Below are 20781 nucleotides of genomic sequence, written 5' to 3'. Positions count from 1 at the left end.
CTTGATACTGAGCTCTGTAGTCTTAAACTCCTAATAAGCATTCTGGAATCTTCAGAGTGCCTAACTGCCATTTTAGCAGAGCTTGGGTCTTCTTTTTGTATTTTAATTCCTTGTAATTGGTATGCCTCTGTCCTACTGCCTGTGGTATTCAGATCACTAGAATACCTTAGATTCCTTTATCTGCTGGAAAACCAGCTGGAGTCTAGAAGAGTAAGGCTTATTTAAATCACAGAAGGAACACTAGCTAGTGGGTCAGAAGACTTGGGTCTTGGTTCTAGTCATGGTTCTACTATTGACTTTTTTGTGACTTTGGATGGTCTATTTTATATCTCTGGACTTCAGTTTTCTTATATAAAAAGTGAATGGAACTTGATTGCTGTGATTTTAAACAATTTTTGCATTCTAAGACACATGTGTGATTTTTACCGTTGGATCTAATACTTTCAAATCAATCTCTGTATTCAGAACCTGTACAAGGGCTGGACTGGGGGCTGTAGGGTGTTCAAAGACATGTAAGAAACACTCCTAGCTCAAATGAATATTCTACTTAAGATAATATGTAAATACACCCAGAGCTAAAGAACATAAGATTAAATAACCATTCAAGTCAGACATGGCATAATTAGTTGTTAGATGAATGGAATAGATCAGCATTTCCCAAACTCTAACATGGATCATCAGTTCTGCAAGAAGTTAATAGGGCTTCCTGAACAAATGGGTTTTTAGGTCAGTGGAGTTTAGAAAATGTTGGGTCAAACAAAATTAAACAGTTTATTTATTAAAACCTTCTTGAGGCCTTTAATAAATTAATCTCCATAATGAACGCATAGCTGCATAATCTTTGGTTTGCCAGACTTTGTTCAAGAAGCCCTTAATTTTTTTTTTTTTTTTAATGAGGAACTATTCACTAATTGAATGAAGTGCAATTTGGGAAGCTGGTTTTAGTGCTAAGTGTATTAGAAGTTTAAGGTGAGAGAGGTAGTTTCAGCCTGGATGGCCAAGGAAAGTTTTACGAGGTGGTGGGTCCAGAATGTTGGGGTGGGCTTGTACAGAGGGAGAGCCTGGGAGGAGCACTTGGAAACAGCATGCGGCTGAGCTGTGAGACAAGTGAATGGAATGGAGTGGTGGATGCTTCACACTTCAAAATCTCTGAGGCTCAGTCTTTTTCCTGGAAGTGCTCCTTGGACAGAGTTTCTTTTCTTTTTTTCTTTTCAGGCTGAGTGCAGTGGCAAGATCTCAGCTCACTGCAAGCTCCGCCTTCTGGGTGTTCACGCCATTCTCCTGCCTCAGCCTCCCAAGTAGCTGGGACTACGGGCGCCCACCACCACCCCCAGCTAATTTTTTGTATTTTTAGTAGAGACGGGGCTTCACCATGTTAGCCAGGATGGTCTCAATCTCCTGACCTCGTGATCCGCCCCCCTTGGCCTCCCAAAGTGCTGGGATTACAGGCGTGAGCCACTGCGCCCGGCCCAGAGTTAACTTTTCTCCCAAGGTTCGAAATCCCCAGAGGCTATGAAGGGCGCTCGGGCCCCGCCCCACTCACTCGTGTGCATTTCTGGTTTGTTCCTGCTATGTCCCATTACAAGCCAATTCATAGGCTTGCTCAGTCTGACAGGCTACCATGAGGTGCTTGTGACACCAGAATAGAACTTGGCTATTTCCTCACTGTGAGTGGGCCAGGACTGAGCTTCCAAAGGCTGGCCGAGGGCTGGCTGCCAATGACGCAGAATCCTCCGATGAGGAGCCCAGGAATCTGTATTTCCAACAGGTCCCAAGTCCTTGGATGTAGGGGACGAACTTGGAGCAGAAGCAGCATGGCTCTGATTGGGCCCAGGGAGCCTGCATAGCGCCTCCTTACATTAAATTTCACTGGATCCTCTCAATTGCCCTGGGGAAGGCTTGGGCGATCTATGTGCTATCGGCTCCAGTCCACAGCACTGAGGAGTAACGGGATTCCCAGTTGTTAAGGGCCTAATTCCATATAGCTTCCCTTGAACAAGTACATCCCATTGCTTTACAGAATTAGGTAGCAGTTATTGAGTCACTCGTTTGCAAATGTAGTTATAGAAATGCATGATCATATTAGAAGGATCCAGGGAGGAAAGAGGCTTGCACTGGGCAGGTTGAAGGAGCTTCACCTCTGGATTTGGTTTATTCTGTTTTGTGTTTGCTTTTCCTCCAGTACCCTCTCTGTCATGTGCTGCTTTTCTAAAACCTGTGTGGAAGTATTTATTACAGAGAGATGCCAGGTTTATTACTTTTAAGGGCGAGAACACTTGACATGCAGCGGGAGGGAAAGACATTGACATTGTAATCCTGTGGTGTAGCTTATTTTTAATCACAGAGAGAAATGCTGAGGTTTGTTTTAACTGAGATACAAAATGTTAGAAATAAGCTTTGGTTGTTAGGAATAGTCATTCATGGAGCAGTCTCTAGATTCACTAGTATGTTATCCCAAATCTGAAGCAAGCAAGTCCTTTTAAAGCTCAGCATCAGAACTCATGTACTGACCTAGTTTAGAATATTAAAGTGCAGCTCATCCTATCAGGAGAAAACTACTACAGAGCATGCTCTTCGAGTTTCTTCTTTATTTGTTTAGGCGGCTTCTTTTTTCCTCAGAGAGAGGGCATTAGTTGCATAATTTTGCAGGGCAACTGGCTTCTTACTCCTTTTGCATTCCTTAGTGGTATCTCAGCTTTGCAGTTTTAGGGGAAAATGAGCTTTGATGTGTAGTAAAAATAATAACTGATTTTAATATAAAATAGTGAATGCTGGGTATTAAACTCCTTGGCAGCAGGAAAAATAACATGTCAGAGAGCATTAGTTTTCAAAACCTGAAATGAAGTGGCTTAACTCATCAACAGAAGCCCTGGCGATGCAGCAAGTCTTAAGAGGAGGGGACCCAAATGGATTGGTGAGTGGTGTGGGGAGGGGTATCTGGGGCTATAATTCCTCCATGCGTAGATCTTGAAAAGTCTTATGCATGACCCAGATCTTTTGTTTCTAGGGGAGGGTCTTTGTCAGAGTTTGGTCCTGATGCTGAAGTGCTTTCTTCCTGTTCCTCTCTCCTCTGCTAAGATCCTTGGGGCTGCAGTAGTTACTTGATAGCCCAGTAGATGAGCTGGCAGAGGGCAGGAAAGTTGAACATTCATGTGCAGCACCTTTTGCATCAGGACTGCTCTAGTGTGGAGAATCACTGTCCCCCCGGGGCCAAATTCCCCTTTAAAAACAGGCTGGGCGTGGTGGCTCATCTTGTAATCCCAGCACTTTGGGAGGCCAAGGCAGGAGGGTTGTTTGAGCTCAGGAGTTAAGAAAATAAATAAAAATTGCTGGATGTGGTCTGTAGTCCCAGCGACTTGGGAGGCTGAAGTGAGAGGATTGCTTGAGCCCAAGGAGGCTGAGGCTGCAATGAGCTATGATCAAGCCACTGCACCCCAGTTTGGGTGACAGAGCCAAACCCTGTCTTTGAGAAAACCACAACAGAACCTTGGCCAAAGCTATGCACAGAAAGGACAAGAGAAAGTTGGCAAGTAGCCATGTTTCCAGGCTTGGCGTTCACAATCAAAAGTGCATGGTTCCGTGATTTTCTGTCTTTATTTTCTGAAATCACAACTTCCCCCTTGCTTCCTTCTTGCTGTTTCTTCTTTGTCCTGGTTGTAAAAGAATTTGGGCTCCTGGTGGAGTTCTGCCACTGTCACTCTCTTGCTCACAAATCTTCAGTAGCTCCCAGTTGCCCCTGTACCTGGACCCCAACTTACTCTCCTAATGTTTTCTACTGTCTCCTGCAGAATCTCTCCTCTGGCTTCCAGGCTCTCTCAGCTTCCAGGCTGACCTCTCAGTGTGGGTCTCAGTAGAGTCTTCACCTTTTGGCTTTTACTCAGACTCCTTGCCTGAAATGCTCTTCTCCCCACCAACCACTAGATCCTACCCTTGGATGGAGTATGAGCGGGGAATTGTTGCTTGTGCACTGGAGTGTGATATCTGAAGCCTAGCAAGGAGGCAAATCCAGAAGCTGATGGTGTATCCGAGTCACCATGTTTATAGAAAGCTTATCCTTTCCTTAACTTGGGCACGGGTTGAACTTGTATGTAAATACATATTCAGCATAGATAGTCCCCTGTAGGAGATACAGTGGGGATTCAGCTTTTTTTTTTTAACCTAACATCTATGAGTATTGCCCTACATCATTAAGTGGCCCCCATCCTGTGTGTGTGTGTTTGAGATGGGGTCTCACTTTGTCATCTGGGCTGGAGTGTGGTGGCATGAACACTGATCATTGCAGCTTCCACCTCTTGGGCTCAAGAGATCCTCCTGCCTTAGCCTCCTGAGTAGCTGAGTACTAGCTCCTGTGTGCTACTATGCCTAGCTAGCTAATTTTGTAGAGATGAGGCCTTGCAGTATTGCCCAGGCTGGTCTCGAGCTCCTGGGCTCAAGCTGTCCTTCTACCTCAGCCTCCTAAAGTGTTGGGATTATAGGCATGAGCCACCATGCCTGGCATATATATAGATATATCTATATATATCTATATATCTTTTTATTTTTATTTATTTTATTTATTTCTTTTAGCTCAAATGTTGTTTCTCCGTTCTTGTTCTTTTAATGTATGTTCTTTTAAGCTATGTTCTTGTTCTTTTAATGTTCTTTTAAGGGATCTGAGGATCCCTGCCTTTACAATTGCCTGGAGTGGTCTTTTTTTTTTGGTAGAGATGAGGTCTTGCTGTGTTGCCCAGGCTGTTCTTGAACTCCTGACCTCAAGTGATTCTCCTACCTTGGCCTCTCAAAGTGCTTTAGTGGATTATAGGTGTGAGCCACTGTGTCTGACCTGCTTGGTTCTTGCTAAATTTGAAGATTCCTGGGCACTACTGCAGACCCAGAGCAGAGTCCAGGAGAGGACCAGGGCACACGGATGTGATTCTAAGGGCCATGTGTACCACAGCCCCACTGCTAGCCCCTGGAGTCTGCAGACTGCCCCATGTGTCTAGGGCATGGTGTGAGGGGCTAGTTGTGGCAGTCTGGCCAGGTCAGGGTTGGGTGGGCAAGTAAGGGCTGCCAAGGAGAATCTGGATTCTTTTTTTTTTTTTTGAGACAGAGTCTTGCTCCGTCGCCCAGCCTGGAGTGCAGTGACCGGATCTCAGCTCACTGCAAGCTCTGCCTCCGGGGTTTACACCATTCTCCTGCCTCAGCCTCCCAAGTAGCTGGGACTACAGGCGCCCGCCACCTTGCCCGGCTAGTTTTTTGTATTTTTGTTTTTTAGTAGAGATGGAGTTTCACCGTGTTAGCCAGGATGGTCTCGATCTCCTGACCTTGTGATCTGCCCGTCTCGGCCTCCCAAAGTGCTGGGATTACAGGCTTGAGCCACCGCGCCGGGCGGAGAGAATCTGGATTCTTAAGAGAAGTTGACTGGGCTGGGCTCGGTGGCTCACGCCTGTAATCCCAGCACTTTGGGAGGCTGAGGCGGGCGAATCACGAGGTCAGGAGATCGAGGCCATCCTGGCTAACATGGTGAAACCCCATCTCTACTAGAAATACAAAAATTAGCTGGGCATGGTGGTGTGTGCCTGTAGTCGGAGCTACTCAGGAGGCGGAGGCAGGAGAATCGCTTGAACCCGGGAGGCAGAGGTTGCAGGGAGCCAAGATGGTGCCATCGCACTCCAGCCTGGGTGACAGAGTGAGACTCCATCTCATAAAAAGAAAAGAGGAATTGGCTCCACAACCCTGATTACCTGGCCAGGGATTGACCAGGACTGTGGTGAGGGAGCCTTTGCTGCTGTCCTCAACTAGCTTTTGGGCCTTGCAGAGGTCCACGGGCTTCAGGAATGCTTTCTGCCCTTGACTCTGTTTTATCTTTTGATGGTACATATCAGAGCCATGGCTAGAGTGCCCCAAGTCTTGTTTTGTGTCAAACACCCTCCAAGGCAGACGACCTGCAGTTTTAGATCATATATTTATGTGACATGATGCCTGCTTAGGGGTCTCCAGAGTCAGAAGTGGGGTGTGTGTGTGTGTATGTATGTGTTGATATTCTTGGGCAAAGGGTGATTCTAACTGCAGAGACCATGCGTCCTCCAGCCCCGAGGCTTCCCTGGTGCCTGTGGAGACAAACTTCATTGCCTATGGGGTTCTGGTCCTGGATCGTTTCTTAGAGCTGAGCATGAGGTGATGCCAAGGCCCTTAGGATGCACCAAGGGTGAAAGAATAGTGGGCTTGTGAGGGTGCTTCTGCAGGGAGCCCCGAGGCCTAGACAGACAGGAGCCAGGCGGGCTTGCGAAACGTTCTCCCTGGCTGCAAACCTGCTCCTCCCTCTGCCCTGGCCTTCCTTGCATTTCATTTGTATCCTGCTGATTTGATTTCCTTTTGCATTGTGTAAGGTTCTCAGTAGATACCTATTCCATGAAGTTAGAGATGAAGTAGACACAAGAGAGGGAAAGAGCTGGCTAAGCTGGAAATGAGAAGGAAATCGAAAGTTTAAGAACACATTGTGGTAAAAATAAACATAACATAAAATTTACTACTTTAACCATTTGTAAGTGTATAGTTGAGTGGCATTAAGTACATTCACATTGCTGGGCAGCATCACCACCATCCATCTCCGTAACTCTTTCATCTTGTAACACTGAAACTGCCCATTACATCCTCCTTCCCTCCAGCCCTTGGCGACCACCAGTCTACTTTGTCTTTATGATTTTGACTACTCTAGGTCCTCAATCAGTGGAATCATACAGCATTTGTTTAAGTTCACATTTTTCTGTGTCGATATTTTGAGTAAGTCCAATAAGTTAAGAAGGGGAGAAGGGACTTGATCTCCTTTGGAGGCAGTCCTCCTGCTCTCTTCTGCCTGCCCTTGTTGCCCAGAGTGGCGGGGTCAGTGTACTGCTTTACCTAATCCTCTGTGTAGAATGGGCTGGCAGCTGGAGGCTCTCGAAGTTTGCTTCCAGCTGTTCTTGGGATTTAGTGTTTTCTCTGGAATGAAGATAAAGCAGGGTTGCCAGATAAAATACAGGCTGCCCAGGTGAATTAAATCTCAGATAAGCAGTCTATCATTTATAGTGTAAGTATCTTCCAAAGATTGCATGGGAAATACTTACACTGCAGAATTATCTGTGGTTACCTGAAATGCAAGTTTAACTAGATTTCCTGCATTTTTGCTTGCTAAATTTGGGTGATCCAACGGTGAACACACAATAAAGCAGCTCATTGGTAAAAGGGCATGCAGTTGGCTAGAAAGAGTTTGAGAGACGGGTAGATTTGATGGTGCAGAGAGAGAGGCCATTTGGCATTGTCAACCTACTTTTTTTTTTTTTTTTGATAGAATATTAACTTGGATCCTAAAAGCAGGATTGGAAAGTAGCTACATAGACTCCTGTCGTTTGTGTCTTCAGAGAAACAAGCAGCGAGTACTGGCTAATGAGAATATGATCTGCACATGGCAGGTGCCAAAAGTGTGCTCTAATACAAGACCCTTTCTTCCTCTGCAGGTGCTGGGCTACCTGACTGATAGCAGGGACTGAAGGAGGGCAGTTCTTGAAGAGTTACCCAGATCCAGCTGCTTATCTGCCCCTGGCCATGGTTTATGTTGCTGACTGATTGCACCAGCTGCTGAGAGGTGGTTTTAAGTAGTGTGAGTAATTGAAAGTTGATTCCAAGTTTCCCTCTTGTCCCTTCCTGTTTAATGAACAGTCAGCTGTCCTCGAATTTATTTTGTGGTGGTACTTTGAATCAGCCCCCCGTGTGAGAATTCAACAAAAACACAACGGATGCAAAGCGTCTGCCCTGAGTAAGTCAGGCCAGCGTTGAACCCCTCTCTCTGTGTTTTCTGTGTGGCTGGTTTTCACTTACCTCCTCCCCTTTGGGTCTAGGTTCCTGTGACTGGTTTGCTTTCTCCTCGGTGTTTTGGAAGACATAAAATGATAGTTCTCAGGGTTTGCAAACAGTGTGAGCCCTTCCTGCAGCTGCCGGTGGGTGGGTGGATAAAAATCAGTTTCACTGCTATTGTCCACAGGCCAGGCCCACCCCCAGGTGCCAGTGGCTGACCCCTGGCCACCTGTGCAGGTGTGTGAGTGGCTGCCTGCTACAAGGGCCTCTGTGGCTCGGAGGAGATGGACACATGTGATGCTCCTTTCAGAGCAGTGGTAGACATGGTAGGTATTTTGGGGTTTTGAAGCCCTAGCATTTAGTGGCTCAGTTTGGCCTTTTGCTTCCCCTAAGGGATTCTGTGATGTTTAATGACTCAACTCGGATTGTACTCCGGATGTTTCTTTTCCACTGATGTCAGTTTATAGAGCAGTCCTCCAGCAAATGTTTGTGCGGGAAGGAGGCAGAAAGGGAAGGAAGAGGCGAGGGGGCACTTCGGGAGGCCAGGCCCTGACGTTTTAATGCCCAGTGCTTTTGCTTCCAGACTCACTGGAGGGGTCTGGTTGGGGCTTGGATGATTGGGGCCTGAGGGCCGTCTCATGCAGGGCTGCTGGTTCTCCGGCTGGGTTCTCTGTGAGAACTTTGGGATGCCAGGTGGGGGCACCCTCATGGGGTATGGGATTATTTTTAGGTCTGGTCATTATTATCTGGGATTATTTTAGGTCTGGACATTTAGGTGGGATGTCTGGCAGATGCCTTAGAGCACGTGTTTCAGGAAGTGGGGTGCAGCACAGGCCCCTGTGCCCCATCCCTTCTGCGGGTCCCCCTCTGGCTCGTCTCCCCCTCTGGCTCGTCTCCATAGGAGTTCAGCTTGACACAGGGAGTGAGGGAGAGGGCAAGGGCATGGGCAAGAGGGAGGGTTTAGTTCTGAGCAGATAGGTCCAGTTCCTTAGTTTGCCTTAGACACTGGAAAACTGGCTTCTTTCATTCAGCCCTTTAGAGGAGTGGCCCAGAGTAGCCTAGCAGGGACTGAACTCTTTCGGATGGCTTCCAGAGCATTCTTCCCAAGACCCTGCCTTCTGCCGACCCTGTGACATTGGGGCAGGTGGGGAGAGAAGAGATAGACACTGTCATCCCCCCAGTCCCAGGTCCCTCCACACAGCTTATTCCTCACTTTTCCTCCCCCTGGGGGGCTGGCAGAATCAAACTTGTGAAATACTGGACACAGGGGTTTTGTGGTGGGCAGTTATGTCCGTTACTAAGCACAAGGAATTTGAGCAAAGGAGGGAGAAAAATAAATAACTGTTTTTAAAGGAAACCACTGTATTCAATGGACTCCCCTTTTTTGAGGGTTTGTCGTGGGCAAAAGATTGTGGTGCCTCCTGAGAGTGATACAGAGGCAGTGAGTCCCCGACTCTGCCTGCAGGAGTGTGTGGGTCAGCAGTATTGCAGTTTCCAGGTCAGGAGAGAGGTACCCGATGGAGGGGATGTGATGGGGAACTCGGGAAGGGGTTCCTGGAGGTGCACTTCAGCCATGCCTTCAGCAATCTGCAGAATGTCAAAAAGCCAGTGGGAGATGATGTTCTGGACAGGAGAGACTGAATGAACCAAGACCAAAAGATGGGACAGCACAGTGGGAGAAAGGCAGATAGCACAGGGGTTGTTAAAAGACTGGGGCGCCACACTGTATGGGGAGCAATGTTTTTGTTTGTTTTTTTAACCACTGGCCTAGTGTCGGTTGTGAGCTGTCTGTTGACTTTTAGAAAGAGTAACCTGTATCTCGTTCCTCCTCATGGACTTCTGCGGTTACCACTATGCCAGAACACTATTCTGGAAGGCCTCCAGCAACCCTTTGGTGGCCAGATCTCACAGTTTGTTCCCAGGTGCCCTGCTTGGGGCTGCCCATCACGGGTCACTGCTTATCATCCTCTAACACCCTCTCTCCCTTTTGCCTCTGGGACTCCATATGCCTTGATGGGCTGTTTTCCAGCCCCCCTCTGCTATCTCTCTTGACTCTGACACACATCTCCATTCCCCAGCATCCTGACCTCGGAGCCATTACCCCTCCACCTGTTCCCTGTGCCTGAGCTTTACGTCTCGGCCAGGTGCGGGGAGTCTGGCTGACACTTTGGTTTTGCAGACCAGTGCAGCTGGCCTTGCTCCTGGGGGTTAGGGGTCTGCAGTTGTGAACCCCAGAAACCCAAAAAACTGAAATTCAATCTACAGACATCTATTAAGAGCCTACTGGGTGACAGAGTGAGACTCTTAAAAAGAAAAAAAAGAAACTTTGACCCGGTGTGGTAGCTCACGCCTGTAATTCCAGCACTTTGGGAGGCTGAGGTGGGTGGATCACAAGGTCAGGAGATTGAGACCATCCTGGCTAACACGGTGAAACCCCGTCCCTACTAAAAATACAAAAAAAATTAGCAGGGCGAGGTGGCGGGCGCCTGTAGTCCCAGCTACTCAGGAGGCTGAGGCAGGAGAATGGCAGGAACCCGGGAGGCGGAGCTTGCAGTGAGCCGAGATGGCGCCACTGCACTCCAGCCTGGGCGACAGAGCGAGACTCCCGTCTCAAGAAAAAAGAAAAAAAGAACCTTATTGGATCAAGCCCCCAAGGGGACAAGTGACAAGTAACAGCCCTGGATCATCTGGGGAGTACCTACTGCTTCTCCAGCCTTCCTTTTCTAAGGTCCTCTTCACTGGAAAGCTCTGAGCCGGATCTACATATCCAAGAAGGCCAAACTCCTTTTTGTCCTTTTCTGTAATCTCAAGCTTCTTATCTCTCTCAGCCTCCTACTTCCTAGCAATTTGACAAAAGGTGAAAACCGTTTCCTCAGCTCTTCAGAGCTACAGCAGTAGCAGCTGCAGCCTCAGCCGCACGGAAGGTGGAGGTGCTCTTGAGTGAGTCCTCCCCACCATTTAAAATGCAGGGTTGGACCTGAGGGATTTGTGTGTTCCCTGAGTATGTGTCTTGTGCAGGCGACTCTGAATTTGATACCCCTGTCACATAGCCAGTGCCTGAAAACCCTGAAATGATTCTTGGTATTCATAATTCACATTGGGTAGGCTTAGGTAGTATTTATAGCACTCACAAGACAAGCTATTGCCAAAGGAGGTAGTGACACTTATCAGGGCCTATGTAGGAGACACAGAGCTGAGTAGACTCTTTCTCTGGCTAATTTTAGATTCCCAGTGTTGAGGTTGGGAATGAGGGCTTGTCACATAGTTAGTATGCTTTCAGAGACTCTGATCTCCCTGAGACTACAAGTATAAAGGTTCTGTGGCCATTTCTGTTTCCTGGGGCTTACTGTTCCATCCGTTATCTCACTGCACAGGTTCTCCCTGGCGCTGTCCCCTTCTGCTGCCCTGTGACAGAAAAGGGGGGGTTCAAGGCTCCTTGACATTCTGACATTAGGCCACCAAGCTGTGGGATGGGGAATTCAGGGTGGGGGAGAATTTGACAGTAGGGCATCATGCCTCACAAGCTGCTTTTTACAACCTGTGAATGTTTGACACACTGTTTAGTTTGCCTGTGGGGGCCTGTCTACTCTTGGTCAAGGGGAATCTCCCTGGGGAAGGTGTTAGCTCAGGTTGCTTTTGCAAAATGCTGTGGACTGGATGGCTTAAACAATAGAAATTTTTTCATGGTTCTGGAGGCTGGAAATCTGAGATCAGCATGGTTTGGTTCTGGTGAGGGCCTTCTTCCTGGTTTACAGGCGGCTGCCTTCTGGCTGCGTCTTCACATGACAGAGCGAGAGCGTGAGAGCGTGTGAGCATGCGTGCACAAGCAGGCTCTCTGGCATCTCCTCTTAACCGGGCACTAACCCTATCATGAAGGCTGCACCGTCATGACCTCATCTAAACCTAGTTATCTCCCTACGGCCCTGTCTCCAGCACCATCCCCCTGGGGGTTAGGGCTTCAGCATAGGAGTTTGGAGGGGACATGATTGAGTTCATAGCAGGGGTTGTTGGAGATTTTCAAACTGCAGATTCTTTAAGGCAGAGGCTGGTGACTGCAGAGGAACTGGGTCCCATCTTCCTTGGGGGTCAGACCTCCAGTGGCCGAAGTGCCTTTTCCAGTGACCCAGGGAGAGTTCTTGCTGGGAGAGAGGGACAGCATTCTGGTGGCAAGGCAGGGAGCTGGCTGCTTTGTGTTGGGGTTTTCCATGTGTCTAGATGATAAAGCCACGGCCAGCAGGGGAGGAGTGCAGGAGGATGTACAGGCAAAAATGCTGCACCTGTGTGGGAGCTGGTTGGCAGGTGAGGGAGTCCTGGGGGCTGGAGGGAGCATGAAGTCCCCATTCTGCCCACTTCACTGCTCAGCTTCAGGTTCCCTCTCCTGTGTCACCTCCTGCAGTGAGCACCTAGAATGGATTCCTGCGGTTTTTCCTTTGTGTCATTTGTCATGACTCATTTACCTTGTGTAATTAGCCATGTTTTGGAAGTTTAGGATAGTTTGGAAGCAACTCTGCCAGAAAACTGGAAAAACAATTTTTTTCCGTTGACAGTGACCTGATGGTCAGGTCTGATCAATGGTCCCTCATCCACTGTTGTTGGGCCTTGGCGTCTCTTTCTTGGGATTCTGAAGTTTTTGTATGAGTCAACAATAGAGCCTCTATTGCTGGTGCCTCTCGGAGCGCCACCTTTGCAGTGGCGTGGGCATCTCATTGGTGGGAGTGAGGGCTTATGTAGCGATGGCCAGTGGGGACAAGGCTTACTCGTGTGCCCAGGCCTTTTTTCCAGTGTCTCTCCGTGCTAAGGGTCAGGTGGGGTCACCCTCCACCCCTGCCGCCTGCCGCCTCTCCCTGATTCCTTGAGATGGGTGTTAGAAATAGTACATTTGGAATCTTTCACATTGGCGACTTGGCTCCTTGTGCCTTTCCAGTTTCTCCTTCTGAGCTGGGCCTAATGAGAGACGGCACACTGATGACTTGTTAATAAAGAGGTGTTGCTGGTTGGTCATGGTTTTTCTTTCTTTCTTTTATTTTTTTTTAATTTTTTTTTTTTTTTGAGACGGAGTCTCGCTGTGTCACCCAGGCTGGAGTGCAGTGGCCGGATCTCAGCTCGCTGCAAGCTCCGCCTCCCGGGTTCACGCCATTCTCCTGTCTCAGCCTCTGGTGTAGCTGGGACTACAGGCGCGCGCCACCACGCCCAGCTAATTTTTTTTTTGTATTTTTAGTAGAGACAGGGTTTCACCGTGTTAGCCAGGATGGTCTCGATCTCCTGACCTCGTGATCCGCCCGTCTCGGCCTCCCAAAGTGCTGGGATTACAGGCGTGAGCCACCGCGCCCGGCCTTGGTTGGTCATGGTTTTTCTTTGCCATTCCTGGAGTGTCTCACAAACCTCTAGGAGGGAGAGATTCCTCTTGAAGATACTTAATTAAGAAGTATCTTCTTGAGGGGGCAGCCTGGGGAACATGGCAAAACCTCATCTCTACCAAAAAAAAAAAAAAAAAAATTAGCTAGGTGTCATGGTGCACACCTATAGTCCCAGCTACTCCAGAGGCTGAGGTGGAAGGGTCACCTGAGTCCAGGAGGTTAAGGCTGCAGTGAGCCATGATGGCACCACTGCACTCCAACCTGGGCAACAGAACGAGACCCTGTCTCAAAAAAAATAAAAACAAAAAACTCAAGGGCGATGCAGGGCTTGAGTGCGACTCTCCTTGCAAGTCCCAGCTTGCTTAATCAGCATTTCTTCCTTTTTGCATCCCTCTCCTACCTCTGCCCTCCTCTCTGGTGGCTAGAAGACCTAAGGAGGGGAGGCTATTAGTGGCTAAACCTCTATTTCAGGGGTCTGCTGGTTTATATGGCACTAACTCTATGTGAAAAGCAGTAGAATCTATATTATTATTATTATTATTTTTGAGATGGAGTCTCACTCTGTCGCCAGGCTGGAGTGCAGTGGCGCAATCTCAGCCCACTGGAACCTCCGCCTTCCGGGTTCAAGTTATTCTCCTGCCTTAGCTTCCTGAGTAGCTGGGACTACAGACGCCCGCCACCACGCCCGGCTAATTTTTTGTATTTTTAGCACAGATGGGGTTTCACCATGTTGGCCAGGATGGTCTCGCTCTTGACCTCGTGATCCGCCCACCTTGGCGTCCCAAAGTGCTGGGATTACAGGCATGAGCCACCGCACCCAGCCTTTTCTCTCTCTCTCTTTTTTTTAAGTAAAATGGATATCAGTTTGTCTGCTCTTGTCTGCCCTGTGAGGCAGAGTATGAATAGGATGACAAAATAAGAATGCACTTTATTTTGAAAGGGGTTGTGTCTTATAAATCAGTAACGATACCTTTATACTATTCTCCAAGCCCTGAACATCCTAGTCAGTTAAAACTTTATGACAGAGGAAAATTTACTGGAGTTTGAGTAGGAAAGTGTGCATGCCTATGTGTATGAGTGTGTGAATGAACGCGAGCAGGTGTGCTAGGCAAGTCAAGTCTGAACTTCTATTTTTCAGGTTGACAACATCCAACCAACACTTGTCTGGGCCCTTTAGTTTGAGTTGAGTCTTAGTAGGTGTCCTGGGGCAGGCTTTAGGTTTTTTTCTTTCCTCCTGCTGAATGTGATCCTTTTCCAGGGGCTTGTTTTTTGGGTCACATTTGGCTTGGGGCCACTTAGTGTCTGAGGTCCTAAGCTTTGGAGTGAGCCAAAGCTTAGCCAAAGCAATTGCTTTGTTACTCATGTAGTATTTTGACCTTGCCTCAGAGAGGATTTTCCCCTTGAATGATCAATTTTCATGACATAACTTAAAAGGAAGAAATTACTAGAAAGAGGCAGCAGGTCAGCCATGATTGTTCTTCTCCCCACTCTGGTGTGATCCAGGACCTCAACTCTGTAGGCTCTGAGCAGAGTTGCGGCTTCAGATGTCTGCCCAGGTGCTGCCTCAGCCTCAGGCAGTGACATTCCTACCACCTATTTCCATTTAAAGCCACTAATATTTATCGGGACCCACACTTTCTAGGGCTGCAAAGGGGGAAGAAGATTGTAGCAGCCAGCCCTGTGTCCTAGCAGGTTTCAGCTTCGGGCTGTGTTCAATGTGTTCACACCTCACCCGCATAACTAGCCACATGGTCTTGTGCAAAGATGCAGGTGTTGTGTGCTGCTCATCCAAGGGAAGCTCTATGTCAGGTGCCAGTCTTCGTGATGGACAGGAATCTTCAGCTGGCTTTACTAAGAAAAATAAGAATTCCATGTTTATTTCAGACATGTTTTCTCTCTTTGCAATGAAGTTTTGTTGAAATACAGCATAGAGAAATGAACACAAATCATAAATGGATGATTTGATGAATTTTCACAAACTGAACTCACCCGTGTTACCTACATCCAGCTCAGGAAATAACCCGATTAGTACTTCAGAAGACCCCTGATACCCCTGCTGGTGCACCCACCGCCTTCCCGCAGTCATAATCTTGACTTAGTTTTGCTTTTTTTTTTTTTTTTAAGACAGAGTCTCGCTTTGTTGCCCAGCAGGCTGGAGTACAGTGGCGCAATCTCAGCTCACTACAACCTCTGCTTCCTGAATTCCAGCAATTCTCCTGCCTCAGCCTCCCAAGTAACTGGGACTACAGACGCACGCCACCATGCCCGGCTAATTTTTGTATTTTTTAGTAGAGAGGGGGTTTCATCATATTGGCTAGGCTGGTCTTGAACTCCCTCGTGATCCGCTTGCATCGGCCTCCCAAAGTGCTGGAATTACAGGTGTGAGCCACCGTGCCTGGCCAGTTTTGCCTGTTTTTGAACTTAATATAAATGGACCTGTCCAGTGCATCCTCTTGTTTCTGGTTTTGTTCAACGTGATGTTTGTGAGATTTGCTTCCATCTTCTCTTCGTGTGAGTTGTGGGCCTGTCATTCTCGTCGTAGTATGGTATTCATTTTGTTCATATTATGTATCTATTCTTCTGTACATAGGCATGTAGGCAGTTTCCAGACTCTGGCTGTGATGTTTAGAGCAATGTGAATAATGTTATTTATGCCTTTGACACAGATGGGGTTATACCTAGACGTAGTATTTAGATGTGTTTGCTTTGCTTCCTAGTGCATTCATTTATTGAGTAAATAGTTACTGAGCATCACGGTGGGCCAGGCTCTGGCTCAGGCCCTGGAGTGAGAGCAGAAACCAGGCAAGCAAGGTGTAGCAGAGGGAGAGGGGTAGCTGTTCTGGATGGTCTCTTAAGAGTCGACATTTCAGCAAGGGCTTGAAGAATGAGAGCAAGGCTGCCAGGTAAAAGGCGTCTAGGGAAGAGTACTCCATGCAAGGGGAAGAGCACGCACAGGAACACTCACAGAAATTGCTGCTGGCTCAAGAGTGTTCAGCGCAGAGTGACCAACTGTTGGCGTGACCCTATCCATGCTGATGAAGTCATGGCCTGGGACATTTAATTTTTCATTGTTGGAGTCAAGTGGAAGGGCTATGTCTGTCTGTACTTTTTTGTTGTTTGTTTTTTGAGACAGAGTTTCGCTCTTGTTTCCCAGGCTGGAGTACAATGGCACGATCTCGGCTCACAGCAACCTCCGCCTCCCGGGTTCAAGCCATTCTCCTGCCTCAGCCTCTGGAGTAGCTGGGATTACAGGCATGCGCCACCATGCCTGGTTAAATTTGTATTTTTAGTAGAGACGGGGTTTCTCCAAGTTGGTCAGGCTGGTCTCGAACTCTGGACCTCAGGTGATCTGCCTGCCTCAGCCTCCCAAAGTGCTGGGATTACAGGTGTGAGCCACCGCGCCTGGCCATCTGTCTGTACTTTTCAAAATAAGCTAGGCCAGGCGCGGTGGCTCACACCTGTAATCCCAGCACTTTGGGAGGCCGAGGTGGGAGGATTACAAGGTCAAGAGATTGAGACCAGCCTGGCCAATATGGTGAAACCCGGTCTCTACTAAAAATACAGGAATTAGCCAGGTGTGGTGGCGCGTGCCTGTAATCCCAGCTACTTGGGAGGCTGAGGCAGGAGAATCACTTGAATCTGGGAGGCGGAGGTTGCAGTGAGCTGAAATCGCGCCACTGCACTCCAGCCTGGGCCACAAAGCGAGACTCTGTCTCAAAAATAAATAAATAAATAAAAAATAAGTAAATAAATAAAAAAACTAAATGATGGAAGAAGGAGCATCAGTGTGGGCTGCTTCACAGAAGCTCCCAGAAGAGGACCAGGAAACATACACTTTGCTTTATGCTGTCCTCAGTTAGCCCCCGGGTCTTCTGAAAGGTCCATGGGCTGTCCACTTGAGGGAACTGGCTGGACACGTTGTTAGGGCCATCTGTTTTGGAAACCAGCACTACTCTTGGGTTCCTGGTTTTTAGCCAGTGACTCATCTTCCCTGGACCCTGAGGGTCCAGATTCCCAGGCTGAGAGTGTGCCAGCCATGTTAGCGTCTTGGGGATGCAGGGAAGTCTGGTTAGCCAGAGGGGACCCCTGTTTTTAGGAGATGAGTGAGGTAGTGCTGTAGGCTGAATAATGAGAGACCAGAGCAGGAGGAAATGGCCTGGCGCTATGGGTGTGGCTCTTGCCAGCTGGAGTCCGGGTCTCCCTTCCAGAACCAGAACCAGTGTGATATGAGGCTCTGGTGGGAGTGAGACCCACAGGCAGGCTGGACAGCATCCTCTGGCCATTTCTCTTTCCCTGTTCATTGCCTTGTGTCTCATCTTTAATGAAAATGCCCTTGTTAGGAAATTGTCTAGTGCTGGGGAAGATCTCTCCTGACCGCAGAACTGCCACCCCCATAAGGAGGAGGATGTGGAAGGAGACACTAAGGACAGCGCCAGACTCTCTAGAGCTCCGTCTTTGCTGTGCAGCTGGCTGATGGCCATGGCCACAGCGTACTTATTCCCCGTTAGAGTAGGGGCACCTCTTGCCTTTCCCCCAACCCCCCCGCCTCTGGCAGCCCTTTTCTGAACTGCTTTGGATGTTTTTCTAGTGTGTATTTTCACCCTTCATTTTTATTAGTGAGGAAAGAAGATAAAAGGCTCTTGTGTCTTTCATGAAACTCTTCAAACTGTCCCTCTTACAGAGCAAGACTACAGCCACCCACTGACTTCCCACTTTCTGACCCGCCCCCCACCTCTGTGTTCCCCTCTGGATCTCTTCCTCCCTTCAGAAATCAAACTGCAATTTTGTGTTTTTGGATATGAATGGTGAGAACCATTGTTAATTGGCAGGTCTTTATTTCCCGATTTTTTTCTCTATTTCACTTAGCTTATGATGTAGAAAGCATAAAAGTTTGATTCTCTGGAAGCTTAGCCACCAAGAAGGTACCTTGTTTCCTTGTTACCTTTTGTTAATGCGATGTGAGTGCATTTTAAGAGTTAATCTGGAGAAATACAAATGAAAACGACAATGAGATACCATCTCACTCCAGTTAGAATGGGGATCATTAAAAAGTCAGGAAACAATAGATGCCGGAGAGGATGTGGAGAAATAGGAACACTCCCACTGTTGGTGGGAGTGAAATTAGCTCAACCATTGTGGAAGACAGTGTGTTGATTCCTCAAGGATCTAAAACTAGAAATACCATTTAACTCAGCAATCTCATTACTGGGTATACCCAAAGGATTATAAATCATGCTACTATAAAGACACATGTACACGTATGTTTATTGCAGCACTATTCACAACAGCAAAGACTTGGAACCAACCCAAATGTCCATCAATGATAGACTGGATTAAGAAAATGTGGCGCATATACACCATGGAATACTATGCAGCCCTAAAAAAGGAAGAGTTCATGTCCTTTGCAGGGACATGGATGAAGCTGGGAACCGTCATTCTCAGCAAACTATCACAAGGACAGAAAACCAAACACCCCATGTTCTCACTCATCGATGGGAATTGAACAGTGAAAACACTTGGACACAGGATGGGGAACATCACACACCGGGGCCTATCGTGGGGTTGGGAGAGGGGGAGGGATAGCATTAGGAGAAATACCTAATGTAAATGATGAGTTGATGGTTGCAGCAAACCAGCATGGCACATGTGTACCTATGTAACAAACCTGCACGTTGTGCACATGTACCCTAGAACTTAAAGTATATTAAAAAAAAAAGTTAATCTGACACCTGACTTGTGAGATGTAATTAGCCGTAAGTGTTCTTCAGTCTACTGGGCACCCAAATACTTTTTTTGCAATTAAATAATTGCAAAAAATTTTGGTGTTGTCGGGTGATGGATCACTTTTATTCTTGTTCATGTTAGCAGCCAACTATTGGGCATTCTTGAAATGCTCATTTTAAATGCAAATTCTTTGCACAGTTAGGAGGAAAATGAAATTGTTCTGGCTCCCAGCACTCACTTTGCATTTTTGCCATTCCTTCTGATGGCTGAGGGGAGGGCTCATGACTAAATCACTCAGCATCTTTATGATGATTTCGGATTTCTACTGCTGAGAGGAAACTTCGCCCCGGGATGTTAACCCTCTGTTGCCCATGGGCACTATGGAGGTGCATGTGTGATTACTCAGAGTTTTCGCTTGTCTTTTTTCCCCCCTTAAATGATCTTTAGATTTCCTCTCTCATTTGGTGTATGGATGATGCATATACTTGGGAAACTTGTGGTGAGTGCATTTTTTTTTTCATTGTTGTTTTTAAGGCAAATGAAATATGCTAAGCCCTTTACTTCTTCTACTTGGCAGCAGCAGTATGTGCTGTTTCCTTTTAGCCTTAGAATATTCCTCTGGTTCTCTCTCTTTGCTGGAAGCTGTTGCTTACTCTCCCCTTGGCCTAGCTGCCCTATCCCAGCTTGCCACCCGGAGAATCCCGCAGCTTGGTGTGTGATGGAGATAATAGGATTCCTGTGCAGCGGGGCTGGGGAAGTGGTTCTGTCTCTAACTCTTTCAGAGAATGAGTGTGATGATACTTGTATGGATGCAGTTAAAACCGTAATCCTCTCCCCTAGCCAGCCAGTTATATTCCTTTTCCTGAACGTGAAAATTTTACATGTAAAACAGTCCCTGTGTTCTGTCATTCTCGAGACCATCAGGTTGTGTGTGGAGGGGTTTAGCCTCTCAGCTAAGTTGTTGTATTCCATGGAGCTGTGTAAACAGCTGGAGCCAGTGGAGAAGGTTTTGGGAATGGCAAGGTGGTAGCACATTTTCTCTATTCATGAAACAATGGCTTTAATACTAAGTCTGTCCCCTAAGATGGGATGGTGAGCTGATTTTATGGTTGCAAAGTATTATGAAAAAGGAAAATTCTTATATGTACATTGAGTGCAATTGCAGCTGTGTTGTTTTCTTTTAATTTTATTGTAAAGCATTTTTTTTTTCCTCTTCTGCTTATGCGTTTCTGCAGAGCAGAACATAGAGCTGGAAATGACGCTTCCATGTCTGTCCTTAGTTTGTTGACCGAATAGAATCATAGGTTTTAGGGGTGGAAGGAGATTGTAGAGTCTAGAAACTCCTTGCATCTCATTCCTGTGGACTGGGAGGTTGCCAGGGACTGTCGTGGTGGCTGGTGATATGGAGAAAGAAGTTGCTTTTAGCATTGTGTGATGGGGCTTTGAGAGAACTGGTGGAAAATGCCCCCTGATCAGGGGAGGTATGATGAAAGGCAGTGGCTGCCAGCCTGGAGAGCAGCCGTCCTTTAAGCCCTGGAGAATTAATGGTTGAACTCAGTCTAGGGGTTGCAAAACCTCCGAAACAGGCCAACCTCTCTGTTTAGTGACAATGAACCAGAGACCCAGGGAGGTCCGGTGGTGCATCCAGACAGAGCAGCCTATCAGGGAACGAACTAGGACTTGTGACTTTGCTCCAGTCTTCTTCCTGCTTCCTACATTTTAGGGTTTCTCAGTCCTCAGCACTGTTGTCATCTGGGCTGGATGATTCTTTGTTGTGTGGGGCTGGCCTGTGCATCGTAGGGTGTTTAGCAGCATCCCTGGCCTCTCTACCCAGTAGGTGCCACTAGCATCCCCACCCCCTTTCAGGTGTGACAGTCAAAAATGTCTC

General features: G+C 47.5%; 1 protein-coding gene across 2 annotated transcripts in view; it reads left to right on the top strand.

The window, feature by feature from the left end:
• Positions 1-20781, top strand: part of TLN2 (talin 2) — a 461407-nt gene that overhangs the window by 58730 nt on the left and 381896 nt on the right. For both annotated transcript variants that reach the window (XM_030931227.1, XM_010374223.2), the window contains exon 2: positions 7476-7618. The gene's annotated coding sequence lies outside the window, so the exon portion shown is untranslated. The remainder of the gene's footprint in view (positions 1-7475; positions 7619-20781) is intronic.

This window comes from Rhinopithecus roxellana, chromosome 5 (genome assembly GCF_007565055.1).
Source record: "Rhinopithecus roxellana isolate Shanxi Qingling chromosome 5, ASM756505v1, whole genome shotgun sequence".
Classification (NCBI taxonomy): domain Eukaryota; kingdom Metazoa; phylum Chordata; class Mammalia; order Primates; family Cercopithecidae; genus Rhinopithecus; species Rhinopithecus roxellana.
The sequence above is the reverse complement of the archived record's forward strand: the minus strand, read 5'-3'. Positions and strand labels throughout refer to the sequence as shown.